Here is a 6,807-nt window from a genome sequence, read left to right on the forward strand (position 1 = left end):
TTTTTTTGTTTTCTGCCGTATTTTCTTTTGTTTTCCCTAAAAAAACCTTATTGCCGAAAATCATCTTTCTCTTTCCCCTCTCTTTTTTTCTCTTCTTTTTCGATAAGCTTAGACGTATAGCTAGAGGTTTTATCGATTCGGTAAGTATCGCTTTAAATTGAGTTACATGTTCTCCTTTGGAGTTTGTTTAAAGAAGGATTTTGGTTGCTGTTTAGGGAATATTGAAAGATCTATGGATCACTAACCGAGTTTTTAACAGTGAAGAATCATCGTTCCTCGTTGAAGGTAAGTAGATCTCTCTTTCGAGATTTCGCAGTTTTTAAGGATGTCAATTTAAGTGATTGATTTTGGGTTCGGTATTGTCGATTTTAGGCTTTAGAGTGCTCGTGGTTGGATTAGCAGTGAAAACGAACTAGGTGTGTACTCCGATCGCATAGAAATCGAGTTTCGGTGAAATTCAAAAAGTGGCCTGTCGACGCCACATGGACGTGTGGTCTGCCCGTGTGGTAGCCTGCGTCGCGAGACACGAACGTGTCACTGACGAGCCAGGTTGTGCGTGCCACACGGGCGCAACAAACACGGGCGTGTGAGGCTGACGAGGCCGTGTGCGAGGCACAAACTCGACCAATTGGGCCGTGTAGGCCGCACGGGCGTGTGGGTCACACGGCTGAACCACACGGGTGTGTGGGACTTTGGGCCAAGCCGTGTGATCTATAAGGGCAAAGCCAAGTTGAGCCGTGTGGGCCACACGGGGGTGTGGGCTTACACGGGCAGGGCACACGGGCGTGTGAGCCCAATTTATTGGAAATGTTCTATAAGGTGGCATGGGTCGCCTAAGTCGACTGTGACCTGACTTTAGGGGCAATAAGCGTTACTTAAACCCCATACTTTGATTGATTACTGAATTGTATGCAAAAGTATGTTATTATAAGCATGTGTATCTGTCTGATTCCGTATATCTGTTCTGTCATGATTTTGATAAGATCTAATATCTGCATATAAGCATGTCATGATATGTATGTTGCATTGCATTGGGTTGGGATTGTTGTAAAGAGAAGGAAGTCTAAGAGGCGATTAGCTTATTATCTGGCAGCTACGATGCATATATCTATTATGTATTGTTTTACAGTACCTCTTGATGTGTAGGGTTGGATAGGTTGATTATATCCCCATACTTGGTGTGTAGGGTTAGGTGGGTCGATTTTATCCCCACATGGTTGTTGGGTTGGTCGGAGATGGTGTGCAGGGTTGGTGGGCATGTTTTCTGATATTTGATTTATTATGCATGCAATACCTATATAGCTAAGGCTAAGCTATCTGTATTTTGTTATCTGTTTGTATGCATGCTGTTTGAGGAGATGTACACACTGAGTTTGCGAAAACTCACCCCTTTGTTTATTTATTTCTCAGGTAATACTCAGCAGTAGATGGATCGGTGCGACAGAGGGCTCGATGGTGACCACTGTTGGACATTTATGGATTTTTGAGTAACATTCTACTTGTCTGCTATTTTTTTAAATATTTATTTTTGAGATTAAAATGTCTTTGAACTTGAACTATTTTTAAGTTATTTTAGGTTTTTAAACTATTAAGCTATTAATTAATGAAATAATGATGTTTTAGCTTCCGCGATAATGAAATGTGTTCACCTAATAATAAATTTGGAGATTTCACGACTTAAGTAACGATAATGAACTGAACGATTTTTAACTTGCAAAAATTTTCTAAAAATACTCTCATGTAACGCTGCCAGATTCGACCATAACGTCTAGGCCAGGTTTGGGGTGTTACATTTAGTGGTATCAGAGCCAGGTTCAAAACTCAGCTGGGAATTTTGGGTTTTAAAATTTGGTTTAAAGAAAATGATTTGTGAAACAATTTGAAATATTTTTTATAAATAAGTGGTTCACCGAGTCTCCGGCGTCGATCCTGTAAGTTCTTTGAAACTCTGATATGTATTGTCTGAAAGCATGCTTATACTAAAAATTTTTCCTGTATCTATCTGAAATACTGTGTATGTGTTATAAAATACTTTAGGTAGTGTAAACTGGAAACCGTAGTTAGCTTACTACTCGCGATAACTGACTCTAAAACTCTATTACCATATTGCATAAAATATCTGTTAATGATTATCGAAACTGTAAACTAATGTACATAAAACTTCTAAATATAGATTAATTCGATAGTTACGATGAGCACACGTGGTACTTGTGGCTTGTAGACGGAGTACTAGAGGCCGAGGTACAGGCCGTAGAGGGATTCGAGCTGAGTCCTTTGCATCTGATACGATACCTAATTTGTACACTAGCGAGACACTGGTGTCACCTGTTACTGAGACTGGTGCTGAGTCTCAAAACCGTACAGTTAGGGACGACGCTTTGCCCCAGGCCATACTGCGAATCTTGGAGAGGGTTGCTAGAGCTAATGCTGGATCTGGAGGTCGTGGATTGGTTACGGAATGACTCCAGTCGAATGGGGCTGAGATATTTAAGGGCATCGCTGGAGTTGCTCCGAGTGTGGCTGAGTATTGGATGGATGCCACAGAGCGCATAATGGATGCTTTGGATTTTACTGATGAGTAGAAGCTCAATGAAGCTATGTCCCTGCTTCGCGATGAGGGATACCAGTGGTGGTTGAGCGTTAAGGAAGGTACTCAGCCTGATAGGTTGACTTGGGATTTGTTTAAGACCACCTATTAGAATAAGTATGTGGGAGCTAGCTACACTGACACTAGGCGACGTGAGTTCCTGAATCTCACTTAGGGAGACCGTTCAGTGGTCGAGTATGAGGCAGAATTTCTGAGGCTGAGTCACTACGCGAGGGGCATGGTGACGAATGAGTATGAGCGTTGTGTTCGATTTAAGGATGGTCTTCGTGACAGTTTTTGAGTTTTAATAGCTTCTCAGAGGGAGCGGGATTTCTCGATCTTGGTCGAGAAGGCCAAGATAGCTGAGGAGGTGAAGCGCTCTGAGCGTCAAAACTGTGAGAAAGGGAAAGTTAAGAAGGATTCTGAGTCTACTGGTTCTAGGATGAGGCCTAAAAAAAGGCTAGAGCTGACGGGTCCGTTAGAGTTGAGCCTACTGTTGCACCTGTTAGGGTGGCGATCTGCCAGCTATGTAATAGAAGCCATCCAAGCGAGTGTTGGAGATCGACTGGCGCTTGTTTGAGGTGTGGATCGACTGAGCATCGAGTTAAGGATTGTCCACTGAGGGGTAATCAAGTGCAAGCTCTGGTTGTTGAGACTACGCAGTCGCCGAGAGGAGTATAGCAGCCATCTAGGGGCCGAGGACAGACTAGGGGTAGTAATGGTATGGGTCGAGGTTAGAGAGCACCTAGTAGAGGTGCTGGGCTAACTGAGGTGAGGCAACCTGCACTTGTCTATGCTGCACGTCACCGTGAGGATGGAGATGCTCCAGACATCATCACAGGTACGTTTTTTATTCTTAATGTACCTTATGTTGCATTGATAGACGTAGGCTCTACGCATTCTTATGTTGCATGTTTTGTGTCTAAGACCTTGTAGATTTTGCATGAGAGTACTTCTAGTGAGATTTCTGTGGTGAGTCCGTTGGGGCAAACTATTAGGGCTAGTAAGCTATTTAGGGACGTACCGTTGGAAGTCCAAGGAACAATATTTTTGGTTGATCTAATGGAACTTCCGTTTGGGGAGTTCGATTTAACTCTGGGTATGGACTGGTTGGTGAAGTATCGTGTAAGTCTGGATTGCACTGAAAAGGGGGTGGTTCTGAAGATCGAGGAGGATAATGAGAGAATCGTGATTGGAAAACGACAGAATTATCTGAGTAATATGATATCTGTATTGGTAGCAGAGAAGCTGGTGAGGAAAGGATGTGAGGCATTTTTGGTCTACATTAATACTTCTGATTCTGTAGACTTATCGGTTAAGGACATCCGTACTGTGAGGGACTTTTCAGATGTATTTCCATAGGAATTACAATGATTACCTCTGAGCCGTGAGGTAGAATTTAGGATTGAGTTAATTCCTGGTTCAGCTCCGGTGTCTATCGCTCCTTATCGAATGGCACCAAAAGAGCTGGCTAAACTTAAGGCTTAGATTCAGGAGCTGTTGCATCGTAGGTTTATTCGTCCTAGTGTGTCTCCGTGGGGAGCACCTGTTTTATTCGTAAAGAAGAAGAATGGTACGATGAGGATGTGTATCGTCTACTGTCAATTGAACAAGTTGACGATTAATAATAAGTACCTACTTCCGAGGATTGATGACTTATTCGATCAGTTCAGAGGGGCTTCAGTGTTTTCTAAAATCGATCTGCGGTCAGGTTATCATCAATTGAAAGTGAAGGAGGCTGATGTGCATAAGACGGTATTTAAGACTCGTTATGGGCATTACGAGTTCTTAGTTATGCCCTTTAGGCTAACTAATACACCAGCGGTATTTACGGACTTGATAAATCGTGTGTTTTAGCCCTACTTGGATCAGTTTGTGTGGTGTTCATCGATGACATTTTGGTGTATTCTAAGTCTGATGACGAGCACGACGAGCATTTAAGAGTGGTTCTGCAGATCTTTCGTGAGAAAAAGTTGTATGCGAAGTTCACAAAGTGTGAGTTCTGGCTTAGGGAGGTAACCTTTTTAGGGCATGTGGTTTCTACTGGGGGGATTCGAGTGGATCCTCGTAAGATTGAGGCTATGATGGATTAGAAACAGCCGAAGAATGTGTCAGAGATCCGTAGTTTTCTGGGATTGGCAGGATATTACCGACGTTTCGTAAAGGGGTTCTCGTTGATCACAGTGCCGTTAACTAAGTTGTTGCGCAAAGGAGTTCCTTTTGTTTGGACTGACGCACAGTAGGAAAGCTTCGAGAAACTAAAAATAATTTTGATTCAAGCTCCAATTCTGATACAGCCTGAGCCTAGTAAGGACTTCGTGGTTTACAGTAATACGTCACACGTGGGTTTGGGTTGCGTCTTGATGCAAGACGATAAGGTAGTAGCCTATGCGTCTCGACAGCTTAAAACTCACGAGGCTAATTATCCAACGCATGATTTGGAGTTGGCGGCAGTTGTCTTTGCATTAAAGATTTAGAGGCATTATCTGTACGGTGAGAAGTGTACCATCTACACTAATCATAAGAGCCTCATGTATCTCCTTACTCAGAAGGAGTTCAATCTTAGGCAGCGACAATGGGCTGAGTTATTTAAGAACTACGACCGCAGTATTAAGTATCACCTTGGAAAGGCCAATGTGGTGACCGATGCATTAAGTTGTAGGGCTGTGGTTGATTTAAGAGCATTACTCGCTCGACTGAGTCTTTTTGACAATAGGAGACTCCTGGCTGAGTTGCAGGTTAGACCGACGTGGCTGGGTTAGATTAAGGATAAACTGTTAGGAGATGAGTCTCTTCAGTTACGATTTCGTCAAGTTGAGACTAAGACTACTACTGACTTTGGGATTAATGGTAATAGGGTACTGTGTTTCTGAGGTAGGATCTGTGTAGCTAGTGATGAAGATTTGCGATTTTCGATTCTAAGGAAAGCACATAGTAGTCCTTACGCTATGCACCCTGGTGGGAATAAGATGTATAAAGATCTCCGAGAGTTGTACTGGTGGCCAGGGTTGAAGCGTGAGGTGACCAATTTCGTTGCTCGTTGTTTGACTTGTCAGTAGGATAAGGCTGAGCATCAGTTACTTTTGGGTTTACTGCAGCCGATTAAGATACTGATTGGAAATGGGAGTGAGTAACGATGGACTTCGTTTTTGGGTTGCCCTCAACACCCACTAAGAAGGATTTTGTGTGGGTCGTCGTGGATCAATTGACCAAGTCTGCACATTTCATTCCTGTTAGGACGGACTTCTCCTTGCAAAATCTGGCTAAGCTCTACATTTCTGAGATAGTGAGGCTGCATGGGGTACCTGTCTCGATCATTTCTGATAGGGATCCTCGTTTTACATCTTGGTTCTGAGGGAAACTCTACGAGGCTTTGGATTCTCGTCTTTGACTTCAGTACTACTTTTCATCCTCAGAAAAATGGTCAATCAAAGAGGGTGATTCAGGTACTGGAGGATATGTTGAAGGGTTGTGTTATGGATTTCCGAGGTAGTTGGGATGAGTACTTGCCGTTGGCAGAGTTTTCTTACAATAACAGCTATCAGTCTAGTATTCAGATGGCACCGTATGAGGCGCTATATGGACGTAAGTGTCGCACTCCCTTGTGCTGGACTGAGTTAAGTGAGCGACGTATTCTGGGTCCGAAATTAGTATCAGAGACTGATGATAAGGTCCACCTGATTCGGGATCTACTGAAAGCGATTTCTGATAGACAGAAGTCCTATGTGGATTTGAAAAAGAAGGACATCGAGTATTCTGTGGGAGATAGGGTTTTTCTTAAGGTCTCGCCATGGAAGAAGTTTCTGAGGTTCGGTCGTAAGAGCAAGTTGTGTCCTCGATTTATTGGGCCGTACCGAATTCTGAAGCGAGTGGAACCAGTTGCATATCAGTTAGAGCTTCCTTTAGAGTTAGATTGTTTACATGATGTATTTCACGTGTCGATGTTGAGACGCTGTCGCTCCGATCCTACTCACATTGTGTTTGTGGAGGAGATTGAGGTTAGACCGGATCTGACATTTGAGGAGGAGCCAGTTCAAATTTTAGATCACGATGTTAAGATTCTGCATAGGAAATCTATTCCCTTGGTGAAGGTGTTGTGGCGGAATCATAGCACTGAGGAGGCTACTTGGGAGCCAGATGATTCGATGCGTCAGCAGTATCCTCACATTTTCTAATCAGGTAAAATTTGAGGACAAATTTTCTTCAAGGGGGTAGAGTTG

The sequence above is a fragment of the Gossypium hirsutum genome, chromosome A13 (genome assembly GCF_007990345.1).
Source record: "Gossypium hirsutum isolate 1008001.06 chromosome A13, Gossypium_hirsutum_v2.1, whole genome shotgun sequence".
NCBI lineage: Eukaryota > Viridiplantae > Streptophyta > Magnoliopsida > Malvales > Malvaceae > Gossypium > Gossypium hirsutum.